This window comes from Stegodyphus dumicola, chromosome 2 (genome assembly GCF_044657685.1).
Source record: "Stegodyphus dumicola isolate Sdum_Otavi_A_Nest chromosome 2, ASM4465768v1".
NCBI classification, from domain to species: domain Eukaryota; kingdom Metazoa; phylum Arthropoda; class Arachnida; order Araneae; family Eresidae; genus Stegodyphus; species Stegodyphus dumicola.
Window position 1 is genome coordinate 77,866,351 of NC_140769.1, and position 15,266 is coordinate 77,881,616.

The 15,266-nt window shown below is 32.7% G+C and overlaps 1 protein-coding gene across 2 annotated transcripts in view; it reads left to right on the forward strand.

The window, feature by feature from the left end:
* LOC118201322 (ubiquitin carboxyl-terminal hydrolase 31-like) overlaps positions 1–15,266 on the forward strand; it is a 119,513-nt gene that overhangs the window by 100,182 nt on the left and 4,065 nt on the right. The window contains exon 12 of one of the 2 annotated variants that reach the window (XM_035373410.2): positions 12,121–14,299. The exons of the other annotated variant lie outside the window; for it this stretch is intronic. The gene's annotated coding sequence lies outside the window, so the exon portion shown is untranslated. Of the gene's footprint in view, positions 1–12,120; positions 14,300–15,266 lie in introns of those variants that run through there. 2 annotated transcript variants of the gene reach the window in all.

Sequence of the window (15,266 nt, forward strand, 5' to 3'; positions counted from 1 at the left end):
GAGTATTTAGCTGAAAGTATTATTTAGCTGAAAAATCTAAAGAACAGCTACAATCTACCCCCTTCCACTTTTACCAGTTACGCTCAACTATCCGGAATTTTCAGATATTCGGCAATTTCTGAGTATGCCCATTAGTTAAGTTTTCACTGTTAAAAAATGACTGCATGAAGCAATTTCCTGTCTTCTGAGTTCAGAAAAGTTCCTTTTTTTTACTTAAATTACTTTGCTGCAATATCTGTTAAGGGAAAACTTATGCAATGAAAATTTAGAAAATGTTCAGAATTTTGATTTAAGTTAAATTATTTAAATATTAATATGAGTGGAAAAATAAATTGTATTTATTTTTAGTTGCCAAGCAGATGTAATAAATATGGCTTATTATTATTTATTTTCTCTATTTCGAACTGAAATTTCATCATTAAATCTTGTAATATAATTTAGTTCTGCATAGTTTTTTTTTCCTCTCATTGTAAACTAGTTCTGTAAATTGAACTGTTATTTAAAATTTTAAAAAAAATTTAATTGTTTTCCATGGTTGAGTAATGCTCATTCTCTCTTAATAAATACTGAATTTCTCATATTTTAAGTTACAAGTCTTAGTTTTTCTTTTAAGGTTAGTTATGCAGTTGTGTATAATGTAATTAGACAGGTACTTAATTTTTTAACTAAAATGTGGCTACTAAAAAAATTATTTGGCTATTTTTTAACTAAAATGTACCCGTGGGGTTTCTACCATTTGGCTTCTTGCAAAAACTGAATAAAAGTATGCGACTCTAAACTGTCTCTTATTGCATCCACTTTCTCCCTTCATGGTAGATACAAAATTACCATTTTGGGGAGATAAAAAATGGATGGAACTACAGCAATAACATATGACTTACCCAGAGCTTATCTGATAACTGGGAGACTGTAAAAATCATGGTTAAGACTGCTGGTTGTTTGGCGACAATTGGTGATGTATGTTGAAAATTATACTTGGTTAAAATCTCAACTTACAAAGTGCTAATGTTATGTTTTTTACAGTAATATTAATTTCATTTTCAATTCAAATACAGAAGTGCAGCAACTATGCAACGAACTTTTAAATTAAATGTTAACTGTTTGTCTTTTTCATGTATAGCAGTGCTGCAACTAAACTCTGGACTTTTTCTTAAGTGAAGTGAACTGATTCTTGTGAGTTAGTCTTCCTCGTGCCTGTGCTGTTATCGCTAGCATGCAGAAATGCGGTGTGATATGTTTTAGTAGCATGCTCTTTTCTTTTGCTATGTAATTGTAAATAAATGTGATTAATTGAATTAGCTTATTTGTGAATATGCAGAACCAACCTGTGGTAACAAGAAAAAACCTCTAACTCCCGTCATAGCTGGGATGACGGGAATATCCAAAAAGCCCAGTCGGTTATTTCTTCATGAGATCTCAGTGTTACCTCTTTCCTATAATATAAGAGAAACTGTAGTGAAACATTTGCCCTTTTTGCTGCCAACAACTCTAAAATTCCTCCATATGGATTTGTACATAGACAGTTTGACTTGGTCTCCAGAAACCCTTCTCATGGACATTTGTGATTGCTGATGTAACTTCTCTTATCATCGGTGCTGACTTTTTGAAACATTTTAATCTTCTTGTTGATTTGAAATGGCAGTGTCTTATAAATCCTGAAACTTCATTGTTTACTTATGGCAATGTTGCTCACAAAAGCCAACCTTCTATTGTCACTGTTTCTGTTAATTCAGATTATGACTCCTTGCTTTCTGAGTTTCCAGATGCAACAAATCCTACTCTAACTAAGACTGTTCCTCATAACACAGTGCATCATATCTTGACCCGTGGACCACCTGTGACTTCAAAACCAAGATGACTCCATCCCAAGCTGCACTAAACAGTGGAATCTGAGTTCGAATTCCTCCTGGATCAAGGGATAATCCATCCTTCTAAGAGTCCATGGAGTTCACCATTGCATGTCGTCCCTAAGCAGGATTCTGCTGTTCATCCGGTTGGAGATTACCGCAAGCTGAATTGTGTTACTGAATTTGATAGTTATCTAATTCCGTACCTTCAAGCCTTTGCTCATTCACTCTATGGTAAACTCATGTTCTCAAAAGTGGACATTTTTAAAGCATTTCACCAAATTCCTATTGCAGATGCTGACATTCCTAAAACAGTAGTGGCGACCCCATGGGGTCTCTACCAGTATACTCATCTGTGTTTTGGCTTAGTCAATGCACCCGAAACCTTCATGAGCTTTATGCACAAGGTTCTAAGGGCTCTCCCATTTTGTTATGTTTATCTTGATGATATACTATGTTTTTCAAATGGTGCAGTTGAGCATAAGAAGCACTTACATGCTATATTTCAAAGACTGGGTACTTATGGTCTCAAGTTAAATGTTTCAAAATGTGTGTTTAGTATCACTGAGCTGGAGTTTCTTGGTCACCTAATAAGCCTGGAAAGGGTTAAACCCTTGCAAAATAAAGTCCCAGTGGTCCTAGATTTTAAGTTTCCTGAAACTATTGGTAATTTGCATAAGTTCCTAGGCCTAATTAATTTCTATCGTAGGTTTTTTTCCTCATGCATCAGACAACCAGGCCTTGTTAAGCGACGTTTTAAAGGGATCTTCTGGCAGAAAAAATTCAAAGAAACCAATTATTTGGACTCCGCTTGCAACTGAGGCTTTTAACAAAAGCAAACAAGCACTAGCTAATCCCACGTTACTTGCTCATCCTTCTCCAACTGCTCCACTTGCCTTGCATGTAGATTCATCTGATCATGCAATTGGTGGTGCATTGCATCAGGTTGTGAACTCCAAATTGCAGCCCTTAGGTTTCTTCTCGAGGAGGCTCAGTACAGCAGAAACTCGGTACAGTGCTTATGACTGGGAGCTCTTTGCTGCTTATGCATCCATTCGCCATTTCAGACATATGTTGGAGGCTAGAGAGTTTGTCCTCTTTACTGATCATCAGCCTCTCACATATGCTTTCCGTGTAAAGAATGACAAGTGCTCTCCACGCCAGGTGAGGCATTTAACATCTCGCTATTCACAACTAACATACAGCACATTCCAGGGCCTGAGAATATTCCTGCAGATATCATATCCCATATAGCTGCTTTAAATCTTCCCGCATCAGTTGGTTATTCTAAAATAGCTACAGCACAAACATTGGATAATAAGTTGAAGTCCTTACTGTCATTAGACACATCCCTGTAGTTAAAGTTACTCTCCTGAAATCAAACATTGTGATGTATCGACAGGCAGAGTTCGTCTGTATGTCCCAACTCAGTTTCACCAGAATGTTTTTGCCTCATTACACAACATGGCTCACCCTGGTGTACGCAGAATACAACACATTGTGCGGTCATGATTTGTCTGGCCTAGAATATTATCGGATATAGCTGAATGGACCAAATGCTGCATCCCATGTGAAAAGGCTAAAATTCATCGGCATGCAAAAGCACCTTTGGCAGGTTTTAAGGAGCTTTTCTAAAGATTTGACCATGTTCATTTGGACCTTATAGGCCCTCTCCCTCCCTCAAATGGTTATTCTTACTCTTGACTTTAATTGGCCGTTTCTCTTGATGGCCAGAAGCTCGAGCACTGAAGGATATCTCTGTTGAAACTGTTGCAGAAGCATTTTTTGCATGCTGGGTCTCCAGGTATAGAGTGCCCTCTACTGTGACAACTGACCAAGGGCGCCAGTTTGAAGCTTCACTTTTTCGCTATCTTACTCATCACTTGGGAATTCAGAGATCCAGGATGACTAGTTACCACCCCCAGTCGAATGGTTTAATAGAGGAATTGCATCGACCTCTTAAGACTGCTATCAAGTGCCATGCCACTGAACGGTGGACTGAAGTCCTTCCTGTGATCCTTCTTGGTCTTCGAGCTGCTTTGAAAGAAGATTTGGGTTGCATGCCAGCAGATTTGGTTTTTGGCACGACCATTCGTCTGCCTGGTGAGTTCTTGATTCCTGCTCAACAACCAGCTAACCCCCACAGATTTTGTCAGTCACTTACGTGCACATATACAAACACTTTGCCCCCTACCACCCAAGAGCCATGTTGATAGCAAAACCTTTATACATCATGATTTAGAAACTGCTACCGATGTTTTTCTTCGTCATGATATGGTGAGCTGCCCACTTCAACCTCCTTATGATGGACCATTTTTAGTTATTCGTAGAACAAAGAAGGTCTTTTACCTAGACATAAAGGGCAAAACTGTATCTGTATCCATTGATCATGTAAAACCAGCTTATGTTCTGAACGGGCATAAACCAGACACTCCACCACCAACTTCACTTCACTGTTTCCAGGGCACTGTGGTACATAACTTGCCAATTAACCCTAATATTCCATCAAATGATTGTCCATCTGATATCACAACTTCAGCACAGCCTGCAACAAAGGTGCAACCCAAGACTACACGTTCTGGGCATCATGCTCATTTCCCTGTAAGATACCGTTGACACTGGGAGGGGAGTATGCAACAACCATGCAACAAACTTTTAAATTAAATGTTAACTGTTTGTCTTTTTTATGTATAGCAGTGCTGCAACTAAATTCTGGACTTTTACCCAAGTGAAGTGAACTGATTCTTGTGAGTTAGTCTTCCTCATGCCTGTGCTCTTATCGCTAACGTGCAAAAATGCGGCTTGATATATTTTGGTAGCATGCTCTTTTCTTTCTCTGTGTAATTGTAAATAAATGTGATTAATTGAATAAGTTTAGCTTATATGTGAATATGCAGAACCAACCTGCCGTAGAAGCATAGAGTATGTTAATCATATAAAAAGTTCTGAAACTGCCAATTGCATACATAGTTTAGGAATGTGAAGAAATAGATACTTAATGTCATACATGTACATAAAGACAGGAGAAATCCTAAATTTTTTCAAAAACAGATACCAAAATATTGTTAAATCCTTCACATAAGAATAATAACAGGTGTTTAAACTAAAGCAATATTTGAAATCTATGCTTAATGAAAAGCAAATTTATTAATAGTTTTTAAAAATGTAGTAAATGAAGAACATAATTAAAATGATTAAATCTTGAGATTTGTTTTCTCAGTATAACTAGGCAAAATGTATTTTAGTGACATCTGAAGTTTACACTTTTCAAAAATCTTTTCAGTCATAACAGTGGTAGAAAGAAGAATTATTTCAAGAATGAATGTGAATAAAATCTGAATGCGATATGCTTAGTTCTTCCCAGGTAATTAATGGTATGGCACTCAGGATTATTTTAATGTGATATTAGTGACATAGATTCATTTAAATTATAGCATTCACCCGTTTTACATGATTTTGCTTTTACACGGATTAAAAATTAACGGATTTAAAAAACTTAATAAAAATGTATATTCGGCTGCATATATGCAAATACATATATTTGAACTCATTTTTTAATTTCATTCCTTTGATAACACTGGCAACAACAAGGATGATGATTCCCCGTGTATCAAATGTATTTCACAACAGTAAAGCTATTTGGTTCATGTGAACTAGTGCAGTATCAGTATTTTAGCAGCAAATCTTATATCATTTTTATCTACATATTTGAATGTTTACTGGTAAGTTTCCAACATTAATATTTTTTGGGGCATTTTTATAATTTATATAAATTTTTTAAGGTTTTATAATGCCAAAAGATTTTTAAAAAAATAAATAAAAAGAAAAGTTGTTTCTTTAGAAGCAAAAATTGAAATATTAGATCATCTAATGTAATAGAGAAAGAGTAACAGATGTTGCTAAATTTTACTCCATGGATGAAGCTTTAATAAGGACAATTAGAAAAAATGTAGTCTCCATTAGAAAAAGTGTAGCAGTAAGAATACAATTTCATATGTAAGATATGATACAATGGAAAATATGAAAAAGGCATCAGTGATATGAACATAGAAGACCAAAATTGAAAATGGATTCCAAATGATACTAATTCTTTTACAAGTAAGACTTTAAAGATTTATAAAGCACTTAAGAATCAGTCACCATCGTCTTTAAAAGTATCTTTTCCACTAATCATGGTTGGTTTGAGAAATTTAAACAAAGACATTCTTTATATAATCTAAGATTAAAAGGAAAAAGTGCATCTGCTGATTAGCATACAGCACAACAATATCCAGCAAAATTTGCTGAAATCATTGCCGCCAACTCCTACACTTCTGATCATATCTTCAATGATGACAACTCTGGTTGTCATCATTGAAGTTGATTGGGTTGTTCTGGAAAAAATGCCTGAAAAAAACCTATTTAGCTAAACCTTGCAAATCAGCTAGTGGTCATAAGGTAGCAAAAAGTCTTATAACAATTCTTTTCTGTTGCAACGCTTCAGGTGATTATGTAATGAAACCATTGGTTATTAACAAATCAAAAACACCACGCTCATTTAAAGGAATAAATATAAATAACCTTCCTGTTTATTGGACGGCTAATAAGAAATCATGGGTCACTGCCGTCGCTTTCAATGAGTGGTTTGATAACATGTTTGTCCCAGATGTCAAAAATTATTTTAAGTAAAAAGGGATTACTTTTTAAGGCTCTTTTGTTAATTGATAATGCACCTCATCTTCAAGATTTGTATTATGAAAATGTAGAAGTTGTCATTTTGCCAAAGAATGCAGCTTCTTTATTACAACCATTAGATTAAGGATTATAAGTTCGACTTTTAAGGCATTGTATATCAAACAAACCTTCTGGTATATTTTAGAACAAATGGAAAATAATGAATCTCTTATTCTTATGAATGCTTGGAAGAAATTTACAATCTTAGATTGTGTTAAGCATGCTGGACTGTCATATACTCAGATTAAACAATCAACGCTCAACGCATGCTGGAAAGCAATATCCTGCTAACGATGAGAATGATAGATTACCATTAGGGCATGAATGTTCTCAGATCACTAAATTGGCCCAAACTATAGGAGTAGAAGGTTTTGAGGATTTAGCTCAGGCAAATATTGAAGAAATATGGCTGATGAAGAACTAAATGAGGATGAGTTAGTTAACATGATTCGTGAAGCAAATAAACATGATGAAGGCAATGATTCTATTGAAGAGCAATCTGAACTAGTTGCATTCACAGCGAGAGTCATCAGCGTAGGACTTGAATCGGGAAGAAAATTAGGTAATCATTTTTTTTAAATATGACACGAATTTTGAAAGAGCTCTAGAATTCCAATGGGAGCTTAGTAAGTGCTTAAATCAATATGAGGAGGTTTACAGAGGTTTAACCTAGGCAATTGTAACTTATGGATTTCACTATAAAGTCTTGTCGATCTGAGATCTTCCCTAATTTGTCAGCCATTGAAGCAGAATCTTATCAAGAATGCTCAAATGATGTAAATGGCGTCATACCAATCAAGAAGAAAAGACTGACTTTTAAAGATCATGAAAAGTGATGGCAGTAATTAAACCTATAATAATTTTTTCAAATGATCTTATATTTTCCCAACGTAAAATAAATCAAATATATACTTCTATTACCTACATATATTTATTATTTTATGAACAAAGTATAACTTGATTTATTTTAAAATGTCTTACTTTTGTTTTGTTTAAATAAATAACTAAATTGTGCACATTTAGTGTTTCTTGTTTTATGCAGAAAAATCCAAGAATTTGATTTACACCATTTTGTGTAAATCAAATTCTTGGATTTTTCTATGAATTGAAAGATAGATGTAATGCATTTCCATATGAATTGAAAGATAGATGTAATGCATTTTATTTAATCATTCTTAATACTGTATTTAATTATATAAGTATAAGAGATTTTGATGGGTTTGGCACAGAAAATAATGTAAGAATAACATTTGGTTCCAACTTTTTTCATCTATTAAAACTATATTCTTCAAAGTGAACCAAAGTATTGATCATAAAGTCTGTAGTATATGCAGAAATACTAATTTAAGTCATCACGCACATCCCAAATTATTGGTTAGTTTTCTTAATAAATACAAACTACATAATGGCAATTTCCCTAAGGAAGAATTACCTGCAATTTAACATGAACTGCATGATGACAAATTTAACAGCCTAGAAGAAACGTTTGAAATGTATAAATTTCATCCTTCTAATATACAAATTTCTAAATAGAATCCCTTTAAAAATTCATTTATTAAAATAAAATATCTGATGTTAGACACCACATAATTTCCTTGCATGGCGTATTAAATCATACACATTTTTTGCCACATTTCATTTAAACTTATTTCCTGAAATTTCATTAGAGGTGTTTTTCTCATTCAGTTCAGTTCTCACTTCATGGCAAAAGTGCATAAAAACTCAAAATATCTTCATTAAAAATTCTAGAACACAAAAAAACCTAAAACACCAAATAAAAACCTAAAACAAAAAAAAAAAAAAAAATTTTTTTAAATTAAAATTAGAGTCTGTACACAAAAACAAGCATTTCGGTCAACAGGTAAGAAGACCGAATTTTCGGTGCATGGAATTGAAAGTAAACTTTTACTCCCACCGGCCGAAAAGACACTAAAGTTGGTGTACCAACTAATTTAATTCGCTATTCTGCTGAAAGTTTTGAATGTAAACAAATGGCTGCCTTGTTAGGCCTGGCTCCACTTGAACTTTTAAATTGTTGATAATTCTATAACTATTGCATGGAAATTAACTAAAGACATAAAAACCTTAACCAGAACTTAAAAACAGCTGAATTCAACCACTTTAAAGTAAAAAAGGCACAATTGTCTAATGTATATGAATAAAAATACCGAGCTAGATAACAGGATGGGAATATATATATATGTGTTTGGTACGGTAGATTACTAGGAAAGAGGGTGGTGCAGAATGTTATAACAGTTCCATCAAAAAAACTTCAAATGCTACACGTTTTTGAGTTATATGAGATCCATACGTACGTACAAACATCATGAAAAGAAATTTCTTCTGAGTCTATTAAATCCATTTGGGATCCGTTTTAGAAAAAGAGTCCTCTATTCTGTCCATACGTACAGATGTCATCCAAAACATTCATTCGTATAGATTTGAGAGAGGTCAAAATGGTATTTTCATTAAAATATTACACCCAAAATTTTTTGCAATTATAATACTTCCTTTACAAGGAAGTAAAAATTAAGCCTATGCGGAGCTGAACATAAAAGAACTACAAGATTTTAAAAGCAGCAACAAAGCACGATTGTGCGAGCCTTCAAAAGTAAAGGAAGGAAAAAAAAGGATCCTAGTTCTCTAAGCCAGTGTTTCCCAAACTTTTGACTTATGTGGACCCCTTCTTTAATTTTCATAATGCTGAGTACCCCTTATAAAAAAATGGATGTATAAATAAAATTGAAATAACAATCAAAATATATTTATTTTTTTGTGACGCACGCAAAATAATAAGAAAAGAAAAATAAAATTATAATAAAATATTAAAAAAAGTTATACTATTAAAAATAACGCTTATTTGGATTAATGAAAAGGATTAATTTTTTTTTTTGTGCTGAAATGACAGATCGTCATAATTTGCTTTCCTGGCTGTTAATTTCAATCTGAGATTTAAGATAATTTGGTTCCACGTCTAATAGTCTGTTCTACTCTTTCAACTTAATGACATAAATAAGAAGTTGGAAAAGACAAGATGTATTTCAGAACTTTTTCTGTTAAAACTGGATACACATGTTGCATTTGTAACCAGAATGATGTTAAAATACATTCCTTATGGATATTTTTCCTTAATCCGTCTGAAGCCAATTCCAACAATTGCTCTTCTTCCGCATGCGACAGATCTTCTGGCATGAATGTTGTGTCGATGTTACACAGATATCTTATTCAGTATTTTTGTTTAAATCAGGGAAATAGTTCTTCAAGCCCACTTGGAAACTCTCCAAATGCATTTCAGAGTATCAGCATCAATTTTAGTAGTCGAACTTGTTATAAACTCATGAAGAGAGGGAAACGAGTCTACTTCTCCATTACAAACTCTCTTTTGCCATAAATTTAGTTTTGCGATGGCAACGTCTTTGCAACGATAAGTTGAGGCAATTTAAAACAGAGAATATATCTGTAAGTTTACAAAGCCATTCCCAGTCATGTAAAGAATTTCTCAACTCAGATCTATCATTAAGAAAACATTAAGTTCATGTCTAAGTTCAAGCAATCAATTTAGAATTTTTCCTTGAGATAGCCAACAAACATCTGTATGAAAAAGATGCTGGGTATGACTACTTCCCATTTCTTCATATATTTGTGAAAAAAGTTGTGCATTCAAAAGAACTGTATTTAATGTAGTTTACGATTTTCATGCTTTCATCCAGAACTTGCTGTAGATCAGTGGGAATCTTAGGTGTTGGCAGAGCCTCTCTGTGTATGCAACAATGTGTGGATATGACATTTGGGGCAACATTTTGAATTCATGCAAAGAATCCTTTATTAATTCCAGCCATATTTTTTACTCCATCTGTTTCAGCACATCTATTCCAATCAATTTTGTTCTCTTGCATAAATTTATTCATAATATTAAAGATATCTTCTCCTGTTGTGTGACCTTCAAGGCTAGCAAAATAAAAAATCGTCATGAATTTCTTGATTTTTTTCATCCCTAACAGACACCATAAGATTTACAAAATTTGCAATGTCAGTAGACTGATTGACTTGCAGTGCATAATTAAGACTTTGAGAAATACCTGATAATAACATCTGTTTCACATTATTTAGACATCAATGATTCATTAATGAACTATATTATTTGAGAGAGAAATGCAGTCAAAAGTTTAGTTTGCTCTATCTCCTATCAGTACTTCTGCTATTATCTTGGCTGCAGGCTTGATTAAAATTTCGCCAATGGTTTCTGCTGCATTACATTTTGCAATTAAAAGTGACATGCGATCTTAGCTTCTAGCATTTTTTTATTGTCACTTCCTTTCACACTCGCATTACTTTTGGAGATTGATTTAAATCCTTAAGTTTGTTTTCAAAAAAAATCTATGGGTTTATCTTTGTACTGATTATGGTTTGTCTCAAAATGGCACTTTAAGTTGAATGGTTTCATACTTTCGTTTGTCAGATTTTGAAAACAAATTACGCAAAGTGGAAAAGGCTGATTTTCATCTCTTGTCCATAAGAATCCAAATTTAAGATATTCTTTGTCGTACTTGCAATATTTCCTTGCTTTTTTCTTAATAGCATCTTTCAGAATTGAAGTTGATTCATCATTAATTTCTTTACTTCCTGCTAGTTGATTGCTACTATAATCATTGCTTTCTGTTGGTGTAGTTGTTCCAGATTTGAACCAGTGATCCATAACTTATGTTAGGGATAAAAATTATATTTTATAAAAATAACCAAAATCAGTGGGACTCTTGCCATCTCACGCCTCACAAGACTGTCTTGACCTGACTCATGAGAATATAAAATTAGGCTCAGCTAATCTCAGTGCAGTGCAGTGCAGTGCATATTCCCACCAAACTCTTCCTGTACCCGGGGGGTATGCATACCACACTTTAGGAAACACCTCTAAACCATGAAATTTTTGCTGAATGAGTAAGATACAAAGTTTAGGAAACAAAAAGTTGCATTTGGCAAATTTTAAAGGAAATAGTAGCTCAGTGAGTAAGACAGAGTCAAATTGTGCTTTAAGAAAAGATGAAAGAAGGTAATATCTGAATGCAGTTATCTGACATTTTTATAAAACAGGGTGTCTCATCCAAATGATAACATCTTTCTCAAAATTTTAACTTAATGCTTTCCACTGTGTTCTGTAAGAAGACTATTATTATAGAAGATATCCTCTATCTTCTGTAAAAAGGTACAGTAAAATTAAGTAAAGTTTTCATCTGTTTTATGTGTTTAATATTGTATTATATTTTTGTTTTGGTTTTCACTGTTGTTTAGATTATGCACTTGTGCACAGATTACTGTTGTCAAGTTGTTAAGGGAGAAATCATTTGTAGTCAAGGAACGTATCAAACCATTTTACATTAATTCCTATGGCACCTTTTAGTTGTGAACATTTTAAATATACTGCATTACTTTTCTTATCCATTTAGCAATATAATTTTATTGAATTATCTTAATATCTCAATTTTATTTTATGTACTGATCTATATAGTAGTTATTTATGGAATTTTTTTTTAATATTGGATGTATATATATTTGTCTTTTCTAGTTTATACAAGCTCAATAATCAATAGAATGCCATAAAGCGAAATTCAGAAGTTAGGATGACTTGATAAAGATATTTAATTTGTAAAATATGCTTTGTTAATTGAAAAATGTGCATTATTATTCCTGACTTAGAAGATTGTGCACTGTTATGGACTTTTTATTAGAAATTAATGTACTCTAATGAAACTCTTTCAGAAAATTACTATATGTGTAATGTATGTGCAAGAAATACGATCCTGATTAGTTATAGGAAAATATTGTAATTAAAATAACAGATTAGAATTTTTATATTTTGTTAAACACAACGGGAATAAGAAATCATATATATGTACCATATATACAAAACTCCTTACCCAGCCTTTATTTCCACAACTATTGCTCGTACATAAATAGTTCCAGTTACCAAAAATATTTTAAAGGGCACATATATTCATGTTTTGACAATTCAAATTTTTAAATATCAGTTTTATATAAATTACGAAATTTACCTTTTTATGTGTTCTTCTCTTCTCTTCTCTATGCTTAAGTCTAAGAAAATTTAATATGTATTATATAAAAAAAGAGATTTGACTCCTATATAACATAAATTGACCAAAATAATTTAATTTCAAAATTTGAGATGGGATATCATTTGGCACTTGCCATGAAAAGGTCAGGTAATAAATTGGAAGTTGATTTTTCTTTTAAATGTCATTCAATGAAATTCTTTTATGATTTACTAGTATAAGACATTCTTTAGTTTGTGATTTCTTTATAATTGGTATGCCAAAATCTTTATAATTGGTATGCCAAATCTTAACACAAGCAGTTTCAAAGTTTACAAATACTAAAAATTTTTATTAATTTTTTCTGAAGTTTGGTAACTTTAAAATCATATTCTAATAATACAAAATATTTATTAAATTAGAAATAAATATGAATTTGCTATGTGCCAGTACTGAAGCCTATCAGTGTTAGCCAAAACACAAATATTCTGTGAAAAAATTTTCTTTTTGGAAAGTAACATATTGATTAATGCTTTTCATGACAGTCTGCATAGACATGTAACCTATTACTATCACTTAACTTACACTTAACTACACTACTTACACTTAACCTATTACTATCAGAAAACTTTTTAATTTTTATTTTTAGTTCTATGTAAATGCTTTGTTCTTAAATTTATGTATGGTCTCTGAATTGATTTCTAAATTTAAAATGAAATAATATCTTAGTAAATTGTTGCCATACAAAATTTACTTTTCCTGTTTCTTATTTTTTATAAAGAGAAAAACTTTCCTAAACATAGGTATGAGGAATCATACATATAAGATGTTAGATATCAAGATTTTTACAAAATTGTTATTTTTAAATGACAAAACATGAATATTTTCTCCATTTAAAACATTTTTATAATCGGAAATGTACATCTACAACCGGTGGTTGCAAAAATAAAAAATGAAGCCCAGGTAAAGAGTTTTATGGACAGAATGTATGTATGTATGTGTACATATGCACATGTATGTATGTATATCTGTGTGTGCGTGTATATATATATATATGTGTGTGTGTGTGTGTGTGTGTAAGATATAACAAAATATGGTGGCTGCTTTAAAAAATAATTGGCAACCTGAAAATCAACATTCTAGATTTGGTGCTCCTCCCCCTAAATTCATCTTTTCTCCCAAATTATGTAACACTGCTTGAAAAAGGTAACTAAAACTAATACTGACCAATCATAGCTTAGAATACTCTCTGCACGTACAAAGGTATAAATGCTGAGTCATGAGAACTATGCTATGCTTCCTTTTTTTCCTGACTTCTGCCATGCAAACAGATCTGTGCCACTAATGCTTCCCTCTTAAAATGACATCATAGCTTTTATCTATGTATATAAGAATTATTTGTATTCAAATATGGCCGAAAAGTAATTTGTATGCCAAAGAAATAATTTTTGATATGCCTAAAAATAGTGATTATGATTTGCCAAAATTAGTTTTGTCAACGTCTTATTCCTGCCTACCACCCAGCCATGCCTACAGCCAGAAGTTAAAGACACCGGATTCATGACTGCGCACTTACTGATATTACATATTATATATATATATATATATATACAGGGTGATTCTAAATCGTTTTTACAAATTAAAAGGGGTGATAGTACTCATCCAGATGAGCAATAATTACCATAGAACATAGGGTCACATTCGACTCTGAGAGGCAGAAAAAAGGAATATTAGAATTCCAACTTGAACTTACAACAGTATTGGGAGAGTGAAGGAATGAGACCAAAGGTTGCACAATCAGTTTAGTGGAAAACTCACAGAGAGTGTACAAAATGAATAAAAGCCAAAACTTGCCGATCGAAAGTTAATTCGAGCTCAGACTTTGATAGCAAACACTCGAATGCACATCTTTGGTTGACGAGGTCTCAACCTCGCAAACGATTGCAACAAGTTAATTATCTAAACTATTTATTAAGAAGAAATTATCTATTGGGGGAAAACTGCTACAGTGATGTCACATATTCAAGGTAGCAGTTTTTCCCCATTTTCTATTCTATTCTTCTGGACTTACTGCGTCTTTTATGGGACACGAAGTTCTGACAGCTGGAACAGAATATGAACTTTTTGTGCTAATCTCAGCATACAGTGGAAGTTGGAATTAGTTGATAATATTCAGCCCTTGATTAGATAATTAGCATGTTGCAGTCGTTTGTAAGGATGAGACCTTGTCAACCAAGGATGTGCATTTGAGTATTTGCCATCAAAGTCTGAGCTCGAATTAACTCTCGAACGACAAGTTTTGGGTTTTATCCATTTTGTACACTCTCTGTGATTTTTTCACTAAACTGATTGTGCAACTCTTGGTCTCGTTCATTCGCTGTCCCAAAACTGTTGTAAGTTCAAGTTGGAATTATAATATTCTTCTTTTCTGCCTCTCAGAGTGGAATGCACCCCTATGTTCTATGGTAATTATTGCTCGTCTGGATGAGTACTATAACCACTCATAATTTGTAAAAACAATTTAGAATCACCCTGCATATATATATATGTGTATGTGCACTTTATGTATGTACTATATATATATATATTTAATGTAGATTTTGATGCATACCAATACAAAATTTTAACTTCTTCTAAGTTTGTGACAAGTCTTTAATAGTTT